At 47.1% G+C, this 27,331-nt stretch overlaps 1 protein-coding gene across 1 annotated transcript in view; it reads right to left on the bottom strand.

Annotated features, from left to right (window-relative positions):
• The window catches only part of SHC3 (SHC adaptor protein 3), a 437,106-nt gene that overhangs the window by 306,185 nt on the left and 103,590 nt on the right, over positions 1-27,331 (bottom strand). The window lies entirely within an intron of this gene.

Below are 27,331 nucleotides of genomic sequence, written 5' to 3'. Positions count from 1 at the left end.
AGGGCCTTTTGGCGCACCACTCATGTAGGGAGTGTTTATATATTATGAAGATATTTATAATTCTTTAAGCACTATGCACTTTAAAAGTGTAACCTACATGCCTGTAACCCCTGCAATGGTAAGCATTGTATATTATGATTGCAAATAAGAAAGTAATGTTTGAGACGATTTGCGCAAGATAATGACTGGTAACATGCACTATGCACTTTATCTGAAAGTATAATTATGCATTTGCTCCCTTTGTACTGTTACAACGTGATTGTAGATAGATCGGACTACAAAAGCTGGGAGAAATTAAAACAAAAATAGAAATTGTATAAATTGCAATTAACCGTGTTAAACTGTGGTTAATTTTAATAGGTGGGCGCATCTAGATTGACTATTAATGCGTTACATACAACTCTATATTTCAGTTTATTTAAATATGCAAAGTATTTTGTCTATTTCTGTTAAGTGCTGATTACGTCATAGGAAACATCACTTTCCCTTTAAATATCCGTTTATGTAAGCCATATGTCATGTGATCAAGGACACTGTTTGTATCCGAAACGCGTCTGAGGCAGCACCGTTAAATCAATAATAAAGTATCAAGTTTAGCACCAACTATACCTTGAGTCTGTGTTACTGTGGCGACTGCACTTTGGGATTTCGCCCGTGGAGAGAGATATATATATATATATATATATATATATATTATTACAAATTATCCCTGTCAGGGGATCAATGAGTCGCAACACGAACTTGCCTTGCAGATTTTTATTCCGAGCAGAAGGGGCATTTAAACCAACATGTTTCGTTTCCTCCTGAAACTTCTTCTTGGGTATGCCTCTCAATTCAAGACGCCAGGTCTGCCACAGGTGATTTTCAATGTTTTTACCCGCCTCACTCCGGAGGCTCCGCCCAATTGGGAACTTTCCCAGTTCGAAGTGCCTGATGGGCCCTGTGGTTTCTCCAGCGAGTCAATATTTGAAACCCTCCAGTGGGTATTTGTATTTTACTGCTTTTTCGCTGCTGCAAGTTCCCTCCCAGACAGCCGACTTTGAAGGCTGACAGAGGGCCAATTACCGGAGTCCGGTCCCCGGGAGCACCGCATTCCCCTTAAGTCCGTTGCCGGTTCCCACCTCCTGGTTCATGCGGGGATGCATGGCGCTGCAAGCTTGGCTGTGCGTTTCTCTTCGGCTGAACCACGTCGATGCATATTATTACAAATTATCCCTGTCAGGGGATCAATGAGTCGCAACACGAACTTGCCTTGCAGATTTTTATTCCGAGCAGAAGGGGCATTTAAACCAACATGTTTCGTTTCCTCCTGAAACTTCTTCTTGGGTATGCCTCTCAATTCAAGACGCCAGGTCTGCCACAGGTGATTTTCAATGTTTTTACCCGCCTCACTCCGGAGGCTCCGCCCAATTGGGAACTTTCCCAGTTCGAAGTGCCTGATGGGCCCTGTGGTTTCTCCAGCGAGTCAATATTTGAAACCCTCCAGTGGGTATTTGTATTTTACTGCTTTTTCGCTGCTGCAAGTTCCCTCCCAGACAGCCGACTTTGAAGGCTGACAGAGGGCCAATTACCGGAGTCCGGTCCCCGGGAGCACCGCATTCCCCTTAAGTCCGTTGCCGGTTCCCACCTCCTGGTTCATGCGGGGATGCATGGCGCTGCAAGCTTGGCTGTGCGTTTCTCTTCGGCTGAACCACGCCGATGCATATTATTACAAATTATCCCTGTCAGGGGATCAATGAGTCGCAACACGAACTTGCCTTGCAGATTTTTATTCCGAGCAGAAGGGGCATTTAAACCAACATGTTTCGTTTCCTCCTGAAACTTCTTCTTGGGTATGCCTCTCAATTCAAGACGCCAGGTCTGCCACAGGTGATTTTCACTGTTTTTACCCGCCTCACTCCGGAGGCTCCGCCCAATTGGGAACTTTCCCAGTTCGAAGTGCCTGATGGGCCCTGTGGTTTCTCCAGCGAGTCAATATTTGAAACCCTCCAGTGGGTATTTGTATTTTACTGCTTTTTCGCTGCTGCAAGTTCCCTCCCAGACAGCCGACTTTGAAGGCTGACAGAGGGCCAATTACCGGAGTCCGGTCCCCGGGAGCACCGCATTCCCCTTAAGTCCGTTGCCGGTTCCCACCTCCTGGTTCATGCGGGGATGCATGGCGCTGCAAGCTTGGCTGTGCGTTTCTCTTCGGCTGAACCACGCCGATGCATATTATTACAAATTATCCCTGTCAGGGGATCAATGAGTCGCAACACGAACTTGCCTTGCAGATTTTTATTCCGAGCAGAAGGGGCATTTAAACCAACATGTTTCGTTTCCTCCTGAAACTTCTTCTTGGGTATGCCTCTCAATTCAAGACGCCAGGTCTGCCACAGGTGATTTTCAATGTTTTTACCCGCCTCACTCCGGAGGCTCCGCCCAATTGGGAACTTTCCCAGTTCGAAGTGCCTGATGGGCCCTGTGGTTTCTCCAGCGAGTCAATATTTGAAACCCTCCAGTGGGTATATGTATTTTACTGCTTTTTCGCTGCTGCAAGTTCCCTCCCAGACAGCCGACTTTGAAGGCTGACAGAGGGCCAATTACCGGAGTCCGGTCCCCGGGAGCACCGCATTCCCCTTAAGTCCGTTGCCGGTTCCCACCTCCTGGTTCATGCGGGGATGCATGGCGCTGCAAGCTTGGCTGTGCGTTTCTCTTCGGCTGAACCACGCCGATGCATATTATTACAAATAATCCCTGTCAGGGGATCAATGAGTCGCAACACGAACTTGCCTTGCAGATTTTTATTCCGAGCAGAAGGGGCATTTAAACCAACATGTTTCGTTTCCTCCTGAAACTTCTTCTTGGGTATGCCTCTCAATTCAAGACGCCAGGTCTGCCACAGGTGATTTTCAATGTTTTTACCCGCCTCACTCCGGAGGCTCCGCCCAATTGGGAACTTTCCCAGTTCGAAGTGCCTGATGGGCCCTGTGGTTTCTCCAGCGAGTCAATATTTGAAACCCTCCAGTGGGTATTTGTATTTTACTGCTTTTTCGCTGCTGCAAGTTCCCTCCCAGACAGCCGACTTTGAAGGCTGACAGAGGGCCAATTACCGGAGTCCGGTCCCCGGGAGCACCGCATTCCCCTTAAGTCCGTTGCCGGTTCCCACCTCCTGGTTCATGCGGGGATGCATGGCGCTGCAAGCTTGGCTGTGCGTTTCTCTTCGGCTGAACCACGCCGATGCATATTATTACAAATTATCCCTGTCAGGGGATCAATGAGTCGCAACACGAACTTGCCTTGCAGATTTTTATTCCGAGCAGAAGGGGCATTTAAACCAACATGTTTCGTTTCCTCCTGAAACTTCTTCTTGGGTATGCCTCTCAATTCAAGACGCCAGGTCTGCCACAGGTGATTTTCAATGTTTTTACCCGCCTCACTCCGGAGGCTCCGCCCAATTGGGAACTTTCCCAGTTCGAAGTGCCTGATGGGCCCTGTGGTTTCTCCAGCGAGTCAATATTTGAAACCCTCCAGTGGGTATTTGTATTTTACTGCTTTTTCGCTGCTGCAAGTTCCCTCCCAGACAGCCGACTTTGAAGGCTGACAGAGGGCCAATTACCGGAGTCCGGTCCCCGGGAGCACCGCATTCCCCTTAAGTCCGTTGCCGGTTCCCACCTCCTGGTTCATGCGGGGATGCATGGCGCTGCAAGCTTGGCTGTGCGTTTCTCTTCGGCTGAACCACGCCGATGCATATTATTACAAATTATCCCTGTCAGGGGATCAATGAGTCGCAACACGAACTTGCCTTGCAGATTTTTATTCCGAGCAGAAGGGGCATTTAAACCAACATGTTTCGTTTCCTCCTGAAACTTCTTCTTGGGTATGCCTCTCAATTCAAGACGCCAGGTCTGCCACAGGTGATTTTCAATGTTTTTACCCGCCTCACTCCGGAGGCTCCGCCCAATTGGGAACTTTCCCAGTTCGAAGTGCCTGATGGGCCCTGTGGTTTCTCCAGCGAGTCAATATTTGAAACCCTCCAGTGGGTATTTGTATTTTACTGCTTTTTCGCTGCTGCAAGTTCCCTCCCAGACAGCCGACTTTGAAGGCTGACAGAGGGCCAATTACCGGAGTCCGGTCCCCGGGAGCACCGCATTCCCCTTAAGTCCGTTGCCGGTTCCCACCTCCTGGTTCATGCGGGGATGCATGGCGCTGCAAGCTTGGCTGTGCGTTTCTCTTCGGCTGAACCACGCCGATGCATATTATTACAAATTATCCCTGTCAGGGGATCAATGAGTCGCAACACGAACTTGCCTTGCAGATTTTTATTCCGAGCAGAAGGGGCATTTAAACCAACATGTTTCGTTTCCTCCTGAAACTTCTTCTTGGGTATGCCTCTCAATTCAAGACGCCAGGTCTGCCACAGGTGATTTTCAATGTTTTTACCCGCCTCACTCCGGAGGCTCCGCCCAATTGGGAACTTTCCCAGTTCGAAGTGCCTGATGGGCCCTGTGGTTTCTCCAGCGAGTCAATATTTGAAACCCTCCAGTGGGTATTTGTATTTTACTGCTTTTTCGCTGCTGCAAGTTCCCTCCCAGACAGCCGACTTTGAAGGCTGACAGAGGGCCAATTACCGGAGTCCGGTCCCCGGGAGCACCGCATTCCCCTTAAGTCCGTTGCCGGTTCCCACCTCCTGGTTCATGCGGGGATGCATGGCGCTGCAAGCTTGGCTGTGCGTTTCTCTTCGGCTGAACCACGTCGATGCATATTATTACAAATTATCCCTGTCAGGGGATCAATGAGTCGCAACACGAACTTGCCTTGCAGTTTTTTATTCCGAGCAGAAGGGGCATTTAAACCAACATGTTTCGTTTCCTCCTGAAACTTCTTCTTGGGTATGCCTCTCAATTCAAGACGCCAGGTCTGCCACAGGTGATTTTCAATGTTTTTACCCGCCTCACTCCGGAGGCTCCGCCCAATTGGGAACTTTCCCAGTTCGAAGTGCCTGATGGGCCCTGTGGTTTCTCCAGCGAGTCAATATTTGAAACCCTCCAGTGGGTATTTGTATTTTACTGCTTTTTCGCTGCTGCAAGTTCCCTCCCAGACAGCCGACTTTGAAGGCTGACAGAGGGCCAATTACCGGAGTCCGGTCCCCGGGAGCACCGCATTCCCCTTAAGTCCGTTGCCGGTTCCCACCTCCTGGTTCATGCGGGGATGCATGGCGCTGCAAGCTTGGCTGTGCGTTTCTCTTCGGCTGAACCACGCCGATGCATATTATTACAAATTATCCCTGTCAGGGGATCAATGAGTCGCAACACGAACTTGCCTTGCAGATTTTTATTCCGAGCAGAAGGGGCATTTAAACCAACATGTTTCGTTTCCTCCTGAAACTTCTTCTTGGGTATGCCTCTCAATTCAAGACGCCAGGTCTGCCACAGGTGATTTTCACTGTTTTTACCCGCCTCACTCCGGAGGCTCCGCCCAATTGGGAACTTTCCCAGTTCGAAGTGCCTGATGGGCCCTGTGGTTTCTCCAGCGAGTCAATATTTGAAACCCTCCAGTGGGTATTTGTATTTTACTGCTTTTTCGCTGCTGCAAGTTCCCTCCCAGACAGCCGACTTTGAAGGCTGACAGAGGGCCAATTACCGGAGTCCGGTCCCCGGGAGCACCGCATTCCCCTTAAGTCCGTTGCCGGTTCCCACCTCCTGGTTCATGCGGGGATGCATGGCGCTGCAAGCTTGGCTGTGCGTTTCTCTTCGGCTGAACCACGCCGATGCATATTATTACAAATTATCCCTGTCAGGGGATCAATGAGTCGCAACACGAACTTGCCTTGCAGATTTTTATTCCGAGCAGAAGGGGCATTTAAACCAACATGTTTCGTTTCCTCCTGAAACTTCTTCTTGGGTATGCCTCTCAATTCAAGACGCCAGGTCTGCCACAGGTGATTTTCAATGTTTTTACCCGCCTCACTCCGGAGGCTCCGCCCAATTGGGAACTTTCCCAGTTCGAAGTGCCTGATGGGCCCTGTGGTTTCTCCAGCGAGTCAATATTTGAAACCCTCCAGTGGGTATTTGTATTTTACTGCTTTTTCGCTGCTGCAAGTTCCCTCCCAGACAGCCGACTTTGAAGGCTGACAGAGGGCCAATTACCGGAGTCCGGTCCCCGGGAGCACCGCATTCCCCTTAAGTCCGTTGCCGGTTCCCACCTCCTGGTTCATGCGGGGATGCATGGCGCTGCAAGCTTGGCTGTGCGTTTCTCTTCGGCTGAACCACGCCGATGCATATTATTACAAATAATCCCTGTCAGGGGATCAATGAGTCGCAACACGAACTTGCCTTGCAGATTTTTATTCCGAGCAGAAGGGGCATTTAAACCAACATGTTTCGTTTCCTCCTGAAACTTCTTCTTGGGTATGCCTCTCAATTCAAGACGCCAGGTCTGCCACAGGTGATTTTCAATGTTTTTACCCGCCTCACTCCGGAGGCTCCGCCCAATTGGGAACTTTCCCAGTTCGAAGTGCCTGATGGGCCCTGTGGTTTCTCCAGCGAGTCAATATTTGAAACCCTCCAGTGGGTATTTGTATTTTACTGCTTTTTCGCTGCTGCAAGTTCCCTCCCAGACAGCCGACTTTGAAGGCTGACAGAGGGCCAATTACCGGAGTCCGGTCCCCGGGAGCACCGCATTCCCCTTAAGTCCGTTGCCGGTTCCCACCTCCTGGTTCATGCGGGGATGCATGGCGCTGCAAGCTTGGCTGTGCGTTTCTCTTCGGCTGAACCACGCCGATGCATATTATTACAAATTATCCCTGTCAGGGGATCAATGAGTCGCAACACGAACTTGCCTTGCAGATTTTTATTCCGAGCAGAAGGGGCATTTAAACCAACATGTTTCGTTTCCTCCTGAAACTTCTTCTTGGGTATGCCTCTCAATTCAAGACGCCAGGTCTGCCACAGGTGATTTTCAATGTTTTTACCCGCCTCACTCCGGAGGCTCCGCCCAATTGGGAACTTTCCCAGTTCGAAGTGCCTGATGGGCCCTGTGGTTTCTCCAGCGAGTCAATATTTGAAACCCTCCAGTGGGTATTTGTATTTTACTGCTTTTTCGCTGCTGCAAGTTCCCTCCCAGACAGCCGACTTTGAAGGCTGACAGAGGGCCAATTACCGGAGTCCGGTCCCCGGGAGCACCGCATTCCCATTAAGTCCGTTGCCGGTTCCCACCTCCTGGTTCATGCGGGGATGCATGGCGCTGCAAGCTTGGCTGTGCGTTTCTCTTCGGCTGAACCACGCCGATGCATATTATTACAAATTATCCCTGTCAGGGGATCAATGAGTCGCAACACGAACTTGCCTTGCAGATTTTTATTCCGAGCAGAAGGGGCATTTAAACCAACATGTTTCGTTTCCTCCTGAAACTTCTTCTTGGGTATGCCTCTCAATTCAAGACGCCAGGTCTGCCACAGGTGATTTTCAATGTTTTTACCCACCTCACTCCGGAGGCTCCGCCCAATTGGGAACTTTCCCAGTTCGAAGTGCCTGATGGGCCCTGTGGTTTCTCCAGCGAGTCAATATTTGAAACCCTCCAGTGGGTATTTGTATTTTACTGCTTTTTCGCTGCTGCAAGTTCCCTCCCAGACAGCCGACTTTGAAGGCTGACAGAGGGCCAATTACCGGAGTCCGGTCCCCGAGAGCACCGCATTCCCCTTAAGTCCGTTGCCGGTTCCCACCTCCTGGTTCATGCGGGGATGCATGGCGCTGCAAGCTTGGCTGTGCGTTTCTCTTCGGCTGAACCACGCCGATGCATATTATTACAAATTATCCCTGTCAGGGGATCAATGAGTCGCAACACGAACTTGCCTTGCAGATTTTTATTCCGAGCAGAAGGGGCATTTAAACCAACATGTGTGTGTGTGTGTGTGTGTATATATATAGATAGATAGATAGATATAGATAGATATAGATAGATATAGATAGATATATATAGATATGTTCAACAGCTCACTATCTGTTGAATGGAGCAATGGGGGCTTTGTGATGCTGGCTAAAAGACAGCCGAAGTACAGAAATAATTGTAACAGGATCTTAGCCTGCTCTGGTGCAGACCTGACAAATCCCTTTTGCCTCACACCCAATGGTTTATGCCCACTGGCTTATGATCCACAGATTTGTATAGAGGGAAGAATATTATTGGGATGTGACGAGCAAAACATCAGTTTATTTAACCTTATCACAAAACAACCCCACCTCTTCACCACCCTAGCCCCCTCGCCTAGGTTGGCACCTTGACACTACTCACACCCTTTCACAGTCAGGTCTGTATTAAGTAGTAAACAGGGAAAGGCACCTCTGAGGTACATGATGTAAAAAGGCATGGTCTGCTTCTGGGCTATGATCCTTAATAACACTGATGCATGAGGTAAGCCATGTGGCCTCCACACCTGGTTGGATTTCACAGAATCCTTAAGGGCAATAAAGCATGTATTAGTCTCAACTGCAAATTCGCCACTGCCACTGTCTCTGTGATGGCGAATTAGGGATTGCATGCACTATACTGCACATGGTACCACCTTATGGAACCTACAACTGCTTAAGTGGGGTGTCACTTACAGCGTATTAAGCATAAGCATTAACAGGCTATCCCAATCAATTATTTGATCCACAGTCGAGTTTTAAATTCGTGCAGTGCACCCTACCTGTGGCACTCAGCTTTGAGCCACCTGACAGCTCCTTGTCTTCTTGTAACACAGCTTAGACTTGCACCAGCAACATACCTCTGCTTCTATGTAATGATGGATCTCCTCCATAAGAGGGGAACGTGTTTCTCAAGAGCTGGACTGGCGTTTGTATAACCAGGCATGCATTTCCCGTGTTCTGGGGCCTTTGTAAGCTGGTTTGAAAGCCCATGCCCGCTGCCGGTGCCTCGGTCACTTTCTTCAGGACCCTGTAGCAGGCAGAGGGGGCTTCAAGAGACAGCGAGAAAGAGGGGGAGCGAGGGGTGCAGAGAGGTCGAGAGATCAGAGAGTGAGAAGAGCGAGAAGAAGAATGTGCGAGCCTGGATTGAGCATTTTTGCAAAGACTGTTTGTGGTTCCGCAGTCCGGCACTCTGTTTCTCCAAAGACCAAGACATTTTTATAGTAAGCAGTCTAACATGAAAGCACCGTCTAATGTTGCACCACATTTTAGCATTTATTTTATTGTTAAATGTCTGTATCCTCTGGATGTTAGCACCATGCGGAGTCGTTATTTGTTACATAAAACCTTTCCAACTCTCTGAATATGATAGTCTGGGCGGCTGGTTTACAGCAGCTCTGTTAACATGGCAGTAGGATGCTATAGCAACCAGGTGTGATACAGACAGCAGTGGCAAAGCCGTTGCTTAGCAGCAACAGAAAAATTCCAAGTGGGAACAATTTTATAATAACAGGGACATGATGTTGCAATATTAAAACGAGCAGAAAGGATGATTTGGGAGCTTGGGGAACGGATTCTGGGCATTCTAGAATAGAAAATAGCACTGGCGTTGTGTGTGTTTGCGCCCAATAATGCCTGTTGATTTTTAGTTCTTGTTACACGCAGCTTTGATGTCTGAGATACCTCAGAACAATACATCTATTAATACAGTAAATAAAAGTATATAGAAACCATATACAAAAAGAGTGTACCTCGGGTCACTCACATTAGGCACTTGGAGCTCATGTCGTTTTCAGGTTTTGCCACTGTTTGGATGGCCTTTCTTTACAGTCGTAGCATTTAATGGAAGGCTGTATTGGTGTCCACTACAGTACCTATCAGGTTCGATGGTAGGGCTTCTAGTAATCCTCACTCCCCATGTTACCTGCTTTCCCTCAATTTCTTCCCCTATTGCCATTACTCCTTGCCCTCGCTTTCCCTCATCCTTCACCATTCAATCCCATCATGATGCTTCAGTCAACATTTCCCACTTCTTCTTCGCGTCCCTGCTTTTTCTCCTAGATCATTTGTATTCCCTGCCTCTTCTGGATCATTCCTATTCCCCACCTCTTCCCCAATCAATCCCTGTCTTTGTCCCCACTTTCTCTCCTCACCCCAACTTTCTCTTATGCCTCCATTGAATCCAATTTAATCCCAGCCACCTACTTCCCAACACTGTACTCCATGTCAACATGCCTACCCCGAAAGCACCAGTCTGGGACTGGCACAGCACCGACTCCATGAAATACATTGCAGGTGCTTAGTGATATATTGACTGTGCCGGCATCCCTACCTCAAAAACAGCAGCCTGTGCTTTACGCCATGGTGCATGCCTAGCCCTAAAGTAAAGTTCTGAGACTGGTGCTTTCAGTGTAAGCATGCCTGTGAGGAGCACAGATAACTAAGCATCTGCAAAGTATTGCACAGGGTAGGTGCTGTGCTTAACATACCACTCTCCAGATGAGTAAGGGCTTTTTTTTTTTTTTTTTTTTTTTTTTTTTTTCTTATTAAACCTCATATTGCGGTAAGAATGTGAATAATAAGGTGTTCGGGGGAATTGACGGTCTGTTCGAGTTATATGCCTTCACTGCCCCAAAACTTTGCTAAGTATCCAAAGGGGAGTTTCCCAACTTTTTCTCAAGACCTGTCAAACTTCTCCATTTCACCCTTATCCAACACAATAATTCCAAGGATCTGTGATGAGCTAGCCCTAGAGCTACTCGGCAGAAAACCATATCTGCCAGGAGATTATTGTCTCCGCTTTAATCATTGGTAAACAAAAAAAAAGAAAAAAAAGAGAAAAAGAAAAAAAAAGAAAAAAAAAAAAAAAAAAGAGAAGCACTAATCAAAACACAAGAATAAGGGTCTTGGTATTTACTCAGGTGTAAAAAAATTTACCCATATATCCCAATACTGCATTCTTTTTGTACTAATCCCTTTCCTATCCAACCTGCATACCCTGATTACAGAATTTAACCAGTCCTCATATGATGGAGGTGTCGGTTTTATCCAGTTTATACAGATCTCTCTGCGTGCCAATAATATCAGTGTGAACAACAGCTTTTCCTGATGTTTACTTAGTGTAATGGTGTTTGAAGCGATCCCGAAAATAATTAAAGAGGTACTTACAGTTATTGGGGTTCTCATTAGAGCCGAGAGTGTCTTACCAATTTCTTGCCAAAATTGCGCGAGACCCGGGCAATTTTGAAACATGTGGGTATCATCTGCCTTTTCTTCGCCACATTTACTGCAGGCCTTTATTGATGCGCCTTTGAGCCTTGATAATCTCTTTGGAGTCCAATACGCTCTATGTATTGAGAACAAATGATTTCTTTTTAGAGCAGCGGGTTTTACACATTCCCAACATAGTTCAGAGGATTTTTTCCACATCATCTTTAAATCGATTTCTTCGTTGGTAAACTCTCTTCTCCATATTTTTTCCGATATTGATTGATCTTCTTCTCCAGCTTCAATTAACGCCCAATACCATTTTGATATTTCTTTTGTTATTATGGCTTCCTTTGTCATTTCCTTTTCAAAGTTTCCTGGGTCTGTTGTTTCTCTTGGGATAGCATTAGCCCAACTCTTCAGTTGGTAATATTTAAACTTCGACACTTTCCCTCCCGTTATTGTATGTAGATGTTCCCATGATATTAATTCATTTTCACATAAAAGTTGTCCCCATTTTTCAAAACCTAGCTGTCTAATTACACTGGATAATGCATCTTTAAGGCATTCCGGTGTTCCAGGTGAGTCCCAAATTGGGGCCATATTGCTGTAGTATGGGATCCTCAAAATATTTCTAAATTGCGTCCATAGTTTGACCGCATTAGTTAATAGCTTCAATTTTACTTTCTTAAAAAATTTTGGATGGCCAAATTTGAAAAGGAAATAGTCTTCTCCATTCGTGATATGTTGAAGAAAACTTGGGAAATTACCGTGTTTCATTAGTAACGTTCTGAAGTTTTTAAACTGAAAAGCCCTGCAGTACTCAATAATGTCTGGACTTGCAATGCCCCCTTGATTCTTCCTTCTCCTGAGTTTGTTCCAAGCAATTCTTGTGCTTTTTTTCGACCAAATAAAACTGGATAATTCTCCTTGTATTTTCTTTAGGGCAGCTTTATTAAACTCCAACGGAATTGTATTAAAAAGGTATGTAAATTTGGGGATGATGGTCATTTTTACTGCGTTTGATTTACCCAAAAAGTTTAGTGGTAGACCAGACCATGTTTTAAGAAGACTTCTCATTTCTTTTGCTACTATATTTAAATTTAGTTGGGGAATTTTATTCAGATCTTCAGTTAGCATGATCCCTAAGTATCTTATTTTTTCCTTTGAGAAGGCAGGTTTTGTCGTGCAGTTCCAACTCATTGCCTCTGTTTTATTAATATTTATTAAGTAGCCTGAGACCCTGCCAAAATTATTCATTAATTCCTTAATTGGTAATTCTGAGTTATTGTAGTTATCTGTGAACACCATAAGGTCATCTGCATATAAGGCCACTTTTTTTTCCCAATTTTTGTATTTAAAAGGTGTTATTTTGATATGGTTTCTGATTGAGCAAGCTAACGGTTCAATATATAAATTGAAAAGTAGTGGCGACAAAGGACAGCCTTGCCTCGTACCCCTCTGAATAGTGATGTTACTTGTCAAACCCCCGTTTACTAATATATTTGCTCTAGGGTTGGAGTAAATTTCCTTCACCATGTGACTAAAATTACTTCCCAGATTATTTTTTTCTATGACATTGTTTAAAAATTGCCAGTTTACGCGATCAAAGGCTTTTGCCGCATCATAAGTGATGATCGTGAGGGGTAACTGTTCTGATATAGCTACATCTATTGTCGCAATTAATTCATGTGTTATTTCTTGAATTTGTCTGCCCTTTATGAAACCCTTCTGGTCCCGATCAATCAAATTCGGCATTAGCTTTGATAATCTTTTTGCTATTATGTTCATAAATAATTTATAGTCACAATTAAGTAGAGATATTGGTCTGTAAGACTCACAGGTTTTTGGATTTTTCCCCGGTTTTAATATGAGACTTATTGTGGCATCATTCCATGAATCAGGGATTTTTTCATGCTCCATGTATATCTTATTCATGACTTTTGTCAAGTGCTCAGTTAAAGGATCTTTTAAAGCAATGTAGAATTCGTTGGGTAGGGCATCCGGACCTGCCGCTTTACCCTTCTTTAGGCTTCCTATTGCAGATCTAACTTCTTCAGGTGTTATATCAATATTTAAGGAAACTATTTCCTCTTCTGTTAGATTTGGCATTATTATTCCTTCTAGATATTCCTTAATTAACTCAGTTGATGGATTTATATCCTCTTTATATATTGTTGAAAAGAAATCTGCAAATTCTTGTCTAATTTCAGAGTCGTCTTCACATAATGCTGATTGGTCTTTGGTATACACGGATAGTATAGTATTCCTTGTCTGGTCTGTTTTCAACTTCCACGCTAACATTTTCCCGCATCCTTCCCCATATTCGTGTTTAGCCAATTTACTGTTCTCCCATTTCTCTTGTACTATATTCTCCAGGTAATCTGTTAGGGTCTCTTTTAACTTACATAACCTCTCAGTTAGTCTTTCATTAGAAGACGGTGAAAGGCTGGCTCCCAGTTGTGATATAGCCGAGATACCCGCCACCCCCTCTCAACACAATCCCCAAAAGGAGTGAAACCGGAAACAGTTCTTGAAGTTTTTGGAAGTGGGATGGAGTGACCATCCCGGCCGTATTTATTAAAACAAAATTAAAACATTAAACGTTTCATGTTATGTACAATTTCATTACCATATTGCGATGTTTGGCTAACCTTAACAGATTCTCTAATACAGAGGTTCTCCTAGCCGAACTAGCAACCTACAAAACATTTCTTGACATATTGAAATTGTACAACCTAACGTTTAAGGGCCAACGGCAAGGTCATAACCGGTGTCAAGATCCCTAACCGGACTTACCCCTCCCACTTGGGATGGGCGACAGCACGGAGGCGTACCTCAAGTGCAACTACTACCAATTTCCCTTGACTTGACGGGGGCACCTAAAACTCGACGCCAGTTAAAGGTCGTTCGAATACTCGTGTGAGGTATCTAGAAGGTATCGTGGCCCTTATCCCAACCCCACACAACTTACCGCATCTGCCGTCGCAGATGTCACTGGCCCCGGGAAATTCCCCAGGAGGGGGCTGTAACCCCTCCTACAAAGGAAGGGGCCTTGACCGCCTTTCCTTTACTTCCGGCTACCCATCCTTAGAAGGGACCGCCTCCCCATTGAGGGGCCAATGGCCACCTCTCCCGAGCGCTCCCATCCGTGTTGGGTGACGCCCACTCATAGGGATCTACTAATTAGTGCTCACCGATCATGACCTTACCGCCTACCAAAATAAATACGACAGTGCAAATTGACCTAAGAATACATTGGCCACTATGACTGAAAGAGCATACATCAAAATTCGACACTAACTGGATATCTTTAATGGCAAACATACTCAAAACGAACATTCTTTATTAACTCAAAATCACCATGGCACAACAACCTGGAAACGAAAACAAAACAAAATTAATCAACTTTATTATACACAACTGGCTGTCTTCAGGGGCTGGTGGGTGGGTCAAAATTGGCTCTTCGTTCTGTCCCGAGCTCACGTGAAGCGAGGAGGTGCAGCTTCAGAGCACAAGAACAAGAGGATGTCTTCTGGTCTTGCGCCCCTTTTTATCCGTCTTCAGGGCGGGCGTATACCCGCCCCTGCCTGCCCCTGAGGGCGTGGCTGGCTGCGTCGGTGTCTAGGCCAGCCCACTCTAGGGCGGGAACGAGCGCGCCCCAGCTACGCCGCTTCGGGCATACCAGCTGAGACGCGCCTCCCGCCCAAAATGGCTTCCCGGGGGGATCGAGGCACTCGGCCATAAGTTCGGGGGGACCGATTCGGTCGCCCCTTTCCATATAGCCGAGATACCCGCCACCCCCTCTCAACACAATCCCCAAAAGGAGTGAAACCGGAAACAGTTCTTGAAGTTTTTGGAAGTGGGATGGAGTGACCATCCCGGCCGTATTTATTAAAACAAAATTAAAACATTAAACGTTTCATGTTATGTACAATTTCATTACCATATTGCGATGTTTGGCTAACCTTAACAGATTCTCTAATACAGAGGTTCTCCTAGCCGAACTAGCAACCTACAAAACATTTCTTGACATATTGAAATTGTACAACCTAACGTTTAAGGGCCAACGGCAAGGTCATAACCGGTGTCAAGATCCCTAACCGGACTTACCCCTCCCACTTGGGATGGGCGACAGCACGGAGGCGTACCTCAAGTGCAACTACTACCAATTTCCCTTGACTTGACGGGGGCACCTAAAACTCGACGCCAGTTAAAGGTCGTTCGAATACTCGTGTGAGGTATCTAGAAGGTATCGTGGCCCTTATCCCAACCCCACACAACTTACCGCATCTGCCGTCGCAGATGTCACTGGCCCCGGGAAATTCCCCAGGAGGGGGCTGTAACCCCTCCTACAAAGGAAGGGGCCTTGACCGCCTTTCCTTTACTTCCGGCTACCCATCCTTAGAAGGGACCGCCTCCCCATTGAGGGGCCAATGGCCACCTCTCCCGAGCGCTCCCATCCGTGTTGGGTGACGCCCACTCATAGGGATCTACTATTTAGTGCTCACCGATCATGACCTTACCGCCACAGGCCCGGATAGTTGACCGGCTATCCGGGCCCCCCACCAAAACTCCTAGCTAAAGGTCATGTTCCAACGTTTTTAACCATGCTAAGAAGTCTCCTATGAGTAACTCATTTCCCACCCGAGACAAATGCACACCATCCCCCATATACATACTGTCATCATTAATACAACCGTGCGAGATAGAATGCAATGTCCTGGAACGGAACAACCTACTCATTTTGTTATTAAGTTTCCTAACAGAATGGTTCAAAGCAGGGATCGAAACAGCCCCCCGCCACACTTTCCGTGGGATCATATGAGACCACGCAATTATGCACCCCGGAACTTTCCTCGCCAACCAACTTACGGTGGAAAGCATTGCTTCCAGGAGAAGTCGTCTACCGGTGGTGACCAAATCATTGCCCCCTAAATGTACTATGACTATAGACGGCGGTGACCTCATCCGCCCTAACAAACCCTCAAAGTAAGCTTGAAACTGGTCAATACAGAGACCGCCCCTTCCGTAGAAGGACATCCTGTACCCGTATTCCCCAGCTACGTGAATCATGTCACCTGCTTTGAATACGTCTGTGGCACGCCTCACGTATGAGTGGCCCACGACCCACACCTCCTTTCTCACAGCCGGTGATGTCTGACCGCTGGCCCGGTGTTGGGTCGACTGCATAGTCCGCCCCGCCTCGAAGGCTTGCGTAACTGAAAACGAAACAAAAGACAAGAAGCGTGAGTACATTGTTACAGCTTCACAACATGTGCAACCGCACATACCTCTTATAACAATTGGAGGACCAACGCCCCACTCGTTTCACTTGTTCCACATTAAGACCCCTGGCTGCAGCGTCAGTGGCAGCCCCTATCCGAAAGGAATGGGTCCCAAACTCACCCGGGTCCAAGCCTGCTGCGGTAATTGACATCGCGAGCACCCGCTGAAACTGAAACTTTGTCAGTGGGGTGGCGTCCGCGTGTCTCAACATTGTCCCCCCCCATGATGCCACCCTTTGTGCTAGGTAATCCTCTAAACACCTCACCGGACACATGGAGGACCCTGGAATCCTGCGAATGACTATGCAGTCTCCCACCCCACTTTGATCGGTTTTTGACTTGACAAAGGATACCGTCATAGTCTCACCCCTGATCTGAACGTGGTCCCGGCACAAACCCCCCGCCACATCCCGCTTGCTCCTTGCCACCAGCTCACTTATCCTCATAGCCCCGTGAAATGCAAGCGTAAAAGCGGCTCGGAACAAACAGGCCTCGAACTGAGACGAGCATATGTCGGGGAGTGTGGCCAGCAACTGGGACAACCTATCCAGACCTATCGGGCGCCTCTCGTCTACTCTGCGACCCTCAAGGCGTTGCCACCCACGCAGCGCTTTCTGTACAGCAAAAGACGCTGTCGGGTCCTGGATATTATGAGCCCTGGCAACAAAGGAGATAGCAGCACGATGCCTCTGGGCTGTAGCCACCGACTTCCCAGCCTTACGCAAGGACATCAGAAAATGTACTACCCAATCCTCATGCCCCCAAAGTCCCCCTCTCTCAGTCCCCAAAAAGGCCAAATAAGCCCGAAACGCCCCTTCGTATGCCTTCCTCGTCCTTGGTGCTAGACTCTCTCCCACGAGGTAACGAAGTTCGGGGCACCGAGAGACCAGAGAGCTTCGGGAAAGGGTGCTGGCTCGGGGTCCGCTGATGGAAGGAAACCCGAGAAAGCCTGCATTTGAAAACGAGACAGTGCATCAGCAGCCTGATTCATCACTCCCGGGACATGTTTTGCTCTGAAAACTACGTTCAGTTGCATACACAGTAAGACAATTTCTTTAAGCAGCCTCAAAATCATTTTACAACGTGCTGCCTGACTATTAATGCATTCTACAACGGTCATATTGTCAGACCAAAATATGACAGAATGATTTTTGAATCCATCGGGCCAGGATTTGAGGGCCACCAAAATAGGAAACAGCTCAAGGAAAGCAATATTACTCGTCAGCCCCTCATCGTGCCACCATGTTGGCCACTTTCGTGCCGACCATTTCGTGCCGAAGATGGCGCCGAAACCCATGCTTCCCGCTGAATCCGTCCATAGACCAAGCTCTTCAGAGGACAAGGCCGGTTTGTTCCAGACGACTCGACCATTGAAATCCGCCAAAAATGCTAACCAAATACGCATGTCTTGGCGGACCTCGGCCGATAACCTCGTGCGATGGTGACCCTCCTTTAGGCCGACCATCGCCTGTGCAATCGAACGGGAGAAGGGGCGGGCCATCGGGATCACCCTTAAGGCAAAATTCAACTTCCCCACCAATTGCTGCAATTGATGCAGCGTAACTTTAGATGCAGTGATACACATTTGCAGGGCTGTCTTGAATTTCGATACTTTGGAAGCTGGTAAACGAAAACAACCCTCACTAGAGTCCAACTCGATCCCGAGGAACTCGAGGCAAGTCGTGGGACCCACAGTTTTACCTGGTGCCAACGGCACGCCAAATTGATTCATTAAAACACAAAATTCAGTCAAGGCCCGGGCACATTCATCATCCCCAGCGGCCCCAAGGAACAGAAAGTCGTCGAGGTAATGCATCACATTCCGAAAACCTGTTTTCTTCGTGTAAACCCATTGCAGAAAACTACTGAATTTCTCGAAATAAGCACAAGATATCGAGCACCCCATTGGCATACACCTGTCCATGTAAAACAAACCTTGAAACATGAATCCCAACAAACGTTGGTCATCCGGGTATACCGGGAGCAAACGGAACGCTGACTCGATATCTGATTTCGCCATCAGCGTCCCGGGCCCCAGGCGATTCAAAATGGCTACGGCCTCATCGAATGATGCGTACCGCACCGAACACATTTCTGGATTAATTGCATCGTTTACAGAAAGGCCATGAGGGGCTGATAAATTGTGGATCAATCGAAACTCACCCGGGTCCTTCTTGGGGACCACCCCTAAAGGAGAACAAACAAAGTTCCGTACCGGGGGGACAGGAAACGGGCCAGCAACCCGACCTCGGGTAACCTCTTTCCGGATCTTATCCTGTACTACAGTAGTATGCTGCAAGACGGAAAGTTGATTTTTGCACGTCCCGACACCCTGAAAGTTACCCACCGGGATGCGGAAACCATATGAAAAACCGTTTCGTAGCACCCCAGCAGAAGTACGATCTGGGTATTCGCTGAGCCAGGGAATCATCGCCAGGGTATCAATCGGGGTTGGTAAAGGCGCCCCTCGGACTATATTAGACCTGTTTAGCGCCTCCTCTGCCCCCATTTTCACCCGATTTGGCTCTGCACGAGGACTCAGGATGGGGTGCCCCACAACCACTACATTCGTGTTTGAACTTACAAGATCCCGGGGGCCTAGTACATTTGCTTCTGTTGAAATTGAAACAGAACCCCCTCTTCCCTGTATTGCCGGCGGGTCTCGGGTAATCGTCTGTACCCGTACCCGACCGAAAGGGTGTCCCCCCATTTTGGCGGGAGGACTCACTAACAGCACTCCCCACCAATGGCACTTTCAACATTCCCGACTCTTTCATCTTATTCCATGTTAAAGAATCGTAACAGTCCCAGGTTAAACTTTTGTTATGCTCCATCGCTTTCCTGAAAAGGTTATCATAACAGAACCATTGGTTACCTTGGTGTGATGTCGAGTACCCCATAATTCGTGACTGATATACTGGAAATTCAGGGAGCAAATCAGGCCTACGTTCCCCCAAAATTGCCGTGAAAATTCCCCAAGCATTCCCCCAGTTACCAATATTTTCATTCACTTTAAAGGCGGCCATTTTTGCGCGCCAAACACTCGGATGCATCAGATCCTTTTGACCCTTAACAGTTTCGACCTCATAGTGATCGACGAGCAGGGAGAAAATGTTAACGTATTCCCCCGCCCAAATCTTTTCCTTTATTGGCAAAGGAACATGTTGCCCCAATCTTTCTCTACGAGAGGGTGTTGACTCATCCCTTGCAATCGGCAATGGCCGCTTACCTGCACCGGACGCTGCTTCCGTCCCTCGTGGCTTGTCTATCGCCGCATCCGGCGCGGGCACCTTCATTGCATCACGTTTCTCGCGCAACTGCTTTATGAGTGCTTGCGCTTCGGTAGCCATGGCGCCCCCATTACTGTCCCCCAACCATGCTGCTAACTGTGCCGCCAACTCGGGAGGCATATCTTCGGCAGACGTCGGGGTGACTATCACGGGAATCGGATTCCCCTCAACCGGTACCGGGGTCGGTACCGGGGCTGGCGCCTCGAGCGGAGAACAGGGAACCGGGACGTCTCCCCCGACCGGCCCCCTTCTCGGCCTCTTTGGCTTCCCTCCGGCCGGTGGACGCCCCGATCCCTCCTCGCCGTCTCGCTCCGCCAACCGCTTCTTAATTTCGGACATGTCCTTCATGAGTGCCCGAACCAACTGGTCAGTCGACATTCCCTTTGCTCCTTTCTTGGGCATCCTTTCGACTAAGTATCTAAAAGACAAAGAGAGAGATTAAAACGCTCAAAATTGGCTCTTCGTTCTGTCCCGAGCTCACGTGAAGCGAGGAGGTGCAGCTTCAGAGCACAAGAACAAGAGGATGTCTTCTGGTCTTGCGCCCCTTTTTATCCGTCTTCAGGGCGGGCGTATACCCGCCCCTGCCTGCCCCTGAGGGCGTGGCTGGCTGCGTCGGTGTCTAGGCCAGCCCACTCTAGGGCGGGAACGAGCGCGCCCCAGCTACGCCGCTTCGGGCATACCAGCTGAGACGCGCCTCCCGCCCAAAATGGCTTCCCGGGGGGATCGAGGCACTCGGCCATAAGTTCGGGGGGACCGATTCGGTCGCCCCTTTCCATTCTGTTTCCTTAATTTCTGACTCCAATTTTTTTATGTCGGTTTTTCTTCCCTTGTTTTTGTGTGCACCCAGGCTAAGTAATTGTCCTCTTATCACCGCTTTGTACGTATCCCATTTGATTCTTACAGAGGATTCTTCACCATTATCTGCAAAATAGTTAGTTGTTGATCTTAGCAGTTGATCCACACTTTCATCCGTTGTTAGAATTGATCGATCCAGGGTCCATCTAGTCGGAGTTAGACTTTGTGTAAATAGGATTTTTAATTGGACAGCCGAATGATCCGATAAGTGAGCTGGATGACAGATGAGTAAGGGCTCAACAGAACCGGGAGCCCTCCTTCATGGAGAGACCATCATGCTTTCACATTCATGATATTACATGATATTACAAGATAGAGTATTCTAGATTCCCTTAATCTAGTGCAGTAAGGAACAATAATAGTACAAATAAGTAACTTTATCTGTCCCTGAAAGGAATCCCTCGTATTCTATTCTTATAAGCCCCAGATGAGTAAGGGCTTATAAGAATAGAATACGAGGGATTCCTTTCAGGGACAGATAAAGTTACTTATTTGTACTATTATTGTTCCTTACTGCACTAGATTAAGGGAATCTAGAATACTCTATCTTGTAATATCATGTAATATCATGAATGTGAAAGCATGATGGTCTCTCCATGAAGGAGGGCTCCCGGTTCTGTTGAGCCAGTTAGTGTAATATACGGTTCACTTAGGTATGGAAGGAGGTGTAACCGATAGAGGAATATGTGTGCGAACAGGTGTCAAATGAGAGGACCCCAGGGATGTTTGTTTATATGTATAAAGTGCCTAGTTGTTAATAACGATTATGGTGGTTCCTTTAAGGGACGCCAGTCGTGATCATATGTACCTATTTTTTAAAGAAAAAAATGTAATACATGAAATGTTTTTAGACTTGTTTGTTCATTAAAGGGATACTGTCAAATGCGATGTTGTGGGGATAACACATTGATTCATGATGTTTTTTTAAATGATTCATTTAATTTTGTCTCTTTTTGAACTTTTATATATTTTAATTGTCTGCTTTGAGCACTATGAATGTATAAAAATCCCTTTAATTATTGTGTTTTTAACAGTTTTCATTGATTGATCAATAAATTTAACTATTTTTGTAAAGATTCAGGTTTTATAATTGAAATGTTTTTGTGTTCAAAATTGTGGGGATCCCTGATTTTTGACACTGGTGTGGATGAAGTTCTGCTTGAACTAGGGTAACTATTAGTGACAGTAGTCAAAGGGACTTTTCTTTTACTGATCTGTTATTGGCATGCAAGTTTTCCTATGCCTGGGAATTTTACTGGTTTCCAGTGTAAGACTGAATGTTTTAATGTTCAGTGCACTACAATTTGGTTATGTTGCCTATTGTTGTATTTTCATCTTAGTGTGCTTTGGCAGAGGACTCTTCTTCTTTGTCTGTTGCGTTATAAGACTTCCTGTGACAGGGTGCTTTTCCACCTGTGCACAAGGTTCTTGAGCGTGGAATCTGCACTTATTATTGTCACGGTGGTTTAATTAGGGATGACGTGTGGTGTGTAAGCCGCCCATTGCTTGTTTATGCACTAGTGGGGTGTAGTTCACGCATACATTGCTTTTACACTAGACGCCCTTTCTTCAGGATGAGGTGTTGGGTGTGCGCCACCCATTTATTGATTATACACTAGATGCCCTCTTCCAGTGATGACGTGTTGGGTGTAGGTCACCCACTGCTTCCTTTTTAGGTTTAGTGGTTTTCATTTGAGTGTGAGAGTCCTGTGTTGTGTATTGTATTCAGGAGTGCCTTGTTGGTGTTTGATATTGTGTCTCTTTCCTCTTAATTCTTGGTGTTCTGTGTTATGTCTCATTCCATGCTAGTCTGGGGAGCTGCTGTGTTGTGGTGGTAACATGGAGCGGCATGTTTGCTCTGTATGCGTCTGCATGGGGTGTGCTGTTCTGTCCTTATTTGGATGTTATTGTAGGACTGTTTTGCTCCAACTTAAGCCCTTTATTTTGCAAGATTTATCTTAAATTAAGTGCATTGTTGGCATCTTGCAGTCTTATTGTTATTTCCATTTGCTCTGCAAAAGGGGGAGATGTGTGTTACTTTTGGTAAATGTAATGCGATGTTTCCATCATAATGCGATGTTTCCATCTTCCATCTCGCATATTGCAATATTTTCTATTCATGTTCTCTAACGAAATGTGTTGTGTTCCTTCATAATGCGATGTTTCCATCTTGCATATTGCAATATTTTCTATGAATGTTCTCTTATAAAATGTGTTGTGTTTTCTTATGAAATGTGTATATGCAACTTCCTTTATGTAACTGCAAGGTTTCCATCTTGTCTTCACAATATTTTATGTGTTCTGTAAAAGGGGAAGATGTGTTATATCTTGTTTATGGTACTATGCATCTTTCCTGAATCTCTAGTCCTTGCTGCTCTGCCAGTGTAAATGTGCTTTGTGGAATGTTGGTGTGCATGGTGACGTAATGCATATGAGGATGCCTGTGATGTAGACTGTCAGTTTGAGTATGGGCTGAGCAGCAGGGAGGCAGCTCCTGGTGGGGCTTACCATAAAGACTGAACCATATGTTATCTTCAACTGAGATCAATAAATCCTTCTTCTATAACCTTAGCTCGCCTACTGGATTTCCTCTCCATCATAACACATGGAATATCAGGGCTCGCTATGCAGGTGTCCCACAAGACTCAATAGCTACACCGCTTCACTGTGAGCTTGGAAAATATTGAGGACAAACAGATGAGGATGACTACATCTGTTATTAGAAAGAATATAGCAGTTGAATAGGCCAAAGGAGAGATCACCAATAAGAAATGTGTACTCCGTCACCTAAATCGTCTTACTTAATGTATTTTTGATAAAAGGAATAGGAAATACAGTTTGTAATCACACACCTTGAAAATATTCCATTGGGAACAAAACATGTGTCGTCTGATGATCATTTACTTGTTGGAAACCATGTAGACAAAAAAAAAACGACGAAAATATACCTCATAACTTTGGATTTATGGACTGACTTTTCAAGTTATTTGTCCTCAAGCATTGTTATTTATACAAATTGTTGGCGTCTTCCAGTATAATATTTGAAGATATTGAGGCTGTTATTCTTTGGAGTAACACCGTCATTGTCCTTACAGGTAGCAGGTGTGTGTACTGTGGTAGCACCAGTCTGTAAACAAGTATTCTTTCTGTATACTTTGTACCTTGACTAGTTTGAGTACTGTGTGACATCTGTTGTTATTGGCACAACTACTATATGCTTTTAACAAACTTCAACAACCACATGAATTTGTTTAACAGTTGATATGAAATTGCTTGGAGGCCTCTTCAGCTGCAGTTTAAGTGAGCTCAGACCAGCATCCTTTAAAACCAGGTCAAGTGTTTTCAGACCTGGTAATAATGTGTCTGGAAACACTGGACCATGCATAGTACGGTGAAGTGGCACTTTTTTACAGTGCCTCATAAATCAAAAATGTGTATGCTATATTAGCAGGGTGCCAGCTAAAATCCATTTCTAAACCGTGACGTTTACATACCATTTTTGAAAATCCAATTGCAAGGCCTAGTTTCCACATGCTTTCCTGTTATATTATCTCAACATACTTTGTGTAAATGAATGCCACAAGCTGCATTCATTAATAAAAGGCTAAGACAATGAATACCAGCAAATATATTTTTTTGCATTTTTTAACTTGAGATAATTCCCTTGATACTATCTCAGTGGCAGATGACAGGACCACATAATGGCATTCAGTGCTTAATTTGAGCCGTTGGTTGGGCCACCGGCACTTATTTTTCCAAATCAGGGAAAAACGTGCATATCAGGAGGACGGAGAATTAGAGAAAGCAGGGACCTACAAATGTGAGATAAGGGGCAGGAGCGCCTATTACTAGATTAAGAGGCATGAGGTGGATTGAAGACTACGGGCCAGATGTAGGTCGCCAATTACCGGTCGGAAACGGACGATTTTAGCCGTTACCAACCGGTAATTGGTTTTTGAGATGTAGGGGGCCCGAATTTTACTGAATCTGTAAATTTACCGATTTGGTAAATTTACAGATTCGGTAAAATACCGACTCCGTATATTTACCGAATCGGTAATTCCAGATGTAGGTGGCACTTAAAATTGTGCCACAGGCCCTTAAGAATTCGTTATTTACCATGAAATACTATCTCATGGCAAATAACGAATTCCTGTGTACATGCACATCTGTGCATGTACACCTGAGCCATGTTGCAAGGGCATGTATGTGCGTCACATTGCACACAAGCCAGAATCAGGGGTGCAACAGGGTGTCAAAGTGACACCCTGTCCCCCTTAAAAATTTGGTAATTTTACTGAATCGGTATTTACCGATTCGGTTATTGACATTGATTCCTGTGGGCCTCAATCTTACCGATTCGGTAATTGATTCGGTAAATATACCTACATCCCGATTGTCAGTTCTTAAATACCGAATTGGTATGATTCGGTATTTAAGAATCGGTAATCGGGGATTACCTACATTTGGCCCTACTAGCCTTGGTACTAGGCTTGCCAACGTTTTAGGATTCAGCTGCAGGCTTCTGAGCAGCGCTCCGAGCACTGGCACTTTTATAAATTAAGCACTGATCCCATTGGAAATCAAATTATACTGCCATTGAGCCCACATGCTCCAGAATACATGTTTTTGACAGTGCTTAGCTTGTAAAATAATGAGTGCCGGTGCCCAAAGCACTGCTTATAAGACCGCGGCTGGTTTTATTTAATCTCCCTGCATCAAAAACTAAGTCTGCATAGTCCTGAATCTACCTGATGCCTCTTCAATCCACTGCCAGACACTGCCTGCCCTATTATCTCACTATTGCAGGCTTCTGCTTTCTTTTTTGCTGACGGTTTTTCCATCTTCTCCACCTTCTTCTTTAGTTTGTGTGTTTTCCCCCCTCTTGTTCTTGGGGAATGTCTGATAAGGATAAATAAGTGCTGGTGCGCCCCACCAACCCGAACAAGCATTTACAATGCAATGGTTTTGCCTTTGTTAAAGTTAGAGCAATTAGCATTGCTCTTGACATTATTTTTATTTATGTTTTTTTTAACATAAATAAATGGCATTGTCATTTACAATGCCACTAGCTTTATCTCTCGCAAATGACACACACAAACACACACAGAGCCACCCCACACACACCCCCACACAGAGCCCCCCACACACAGCCACACAGAGCCCCCCACACACACAGCCACACAGAGCCCCCCACACACACAGCCACACAGAGCCCCCCACACACACAGCCACACAGAGCCGCCCACACACACAGCCACACAAAGCTTCCTACACACACAGCCACACAGAGCCCTCCACACACACCCACACAGCACAAGCAGGCAACAGGGGCACACGGAGGCACAAGCAGGCAACAGGGGCACACAGAGGCACAAGCAGACAACAGGGGCACACAGAGGCACAAGCAGGCAACAGGGGCACACGGAGGCACAAGCAGGCAACAGGGGCACACGCAACAGGGGCACGAAAACGGAGGCACAAGCAGGCAACAGGGGCACACGGAGGCACAAGCAGGCAACAGGGGCACACGGAAGCACAAGCAGGCAACAGGGGCACGAAAACAGGCACAAGCAGGCAACAGGGGCACGAAAACAGGCACAAGCAGGCAACAGGGGCACACGGAGGCACAAGCAGGCAACAGGGGCACACGGAGGCACAAGCAGGCAACAGGGGCACACGGAGGCACAAGCAGGCAACAGGGGCACACGGAGGCACAAGCAGGCAACAGGGGCACACAGAGGCACAAGCAGGCAACAGGGGCACACAGAGGCACAAGCAGGCAACAGGGGCACACAGAGGCACAAGCAGACAACAGGGGCACACAGAGGCACAAGCAGGCAACAGGGGCACACGGAGGCACAAGCAGGCAACAGGGGCACACGCAACAGGGGCACGAAAACGGAGGCACAAGCAGGCAACAGGGGCACACGGAGGCACAAGCAGGCAACAGGGGCACACGGAAGCACAAGCAGGCAACAGGGGCACGAAAACAGGCACAAGCAGGCAACAGGGGCACGAAAACAGGCACAAGCAGGCAACAGGGGCACACGGAGGCACAAGCAGGCAACAGGGGCACACGGAGGCACAAGCAGGCAACAGGGGCACACGGAGGCACAAGCAGGCAACAGGGGCACACGGAGGCACAAGCAGGCAACAGGGGCACACGGAAGCACAAGCAGGCAACAGGGGCACGAAAACAGGCACAAGCAGGCAACAGGGGCACGAAAACAGGCACAAGCAGGCAACAGGGGCACGAAAACTGAGGCACAAGCAGGCAACAGGGGCACAAGGAGGCACCAGCAGGCAACAGGGGCACACGGAGGCACAAGCAGGCAACAGGGGCACACGGAGGCACAAGCAGGCAACAGGGGCACACAGAGGCACAAGCAGGCAACATGGGCACACGGAGGCACAAGCAGGCAACAGGGTCATGAAAACAAGCACAAGCAGGCAAAAGGGTCACAAGCATGAATTGTAATTTAGACAGGGCTGAAGTGGAGAACGGTCAGTAGGGAAGTAGTGCGGTTGGTGCAGTGGTACCAGGCCGAAAGGTGAGAGGGGCTGTCTGCACCCCAGTTTGGACAGTTTCCACTACCTAACAGGGATTGGTGGGAGGGGGGGCGTACATCTTGCTTGGTTTAGGGCTGTTACTTCGGGGACGCAGTGCACGCTCCTGCCTGCTGCCGCCGGGACACGACAACAGGCAGGGAGAGGACAGGCTGGGAGAGGGCAGGGAGGAGACAGGCTGGGAGAGGGAAGGCTGGAAGAGGGAGGGGACAAGCTGGGAGAGGGCAGGCTGGGAGAG

The sequence above is a fragment of the Lissotriton vulgaris genome, chromosome 3_1 (genome assembly GCF_964263255.1).
Source record: "Lissotriton vulgaris chromosome 3_1, aLisVul1.2, whole genome shotgun sequence".
Classification (NCBI taxonomy): domain Eukaryota; kingdom Metazoa; phylum Chordata; class Amphibia; order Caudata; family Salamandridae; genus Lissotriton; species Lissotriton vulgaris.
Note: the sequence above shows the minus strand (reverse complement) of the source record. Positions and strands in the feature narration are given on the sequence as shown.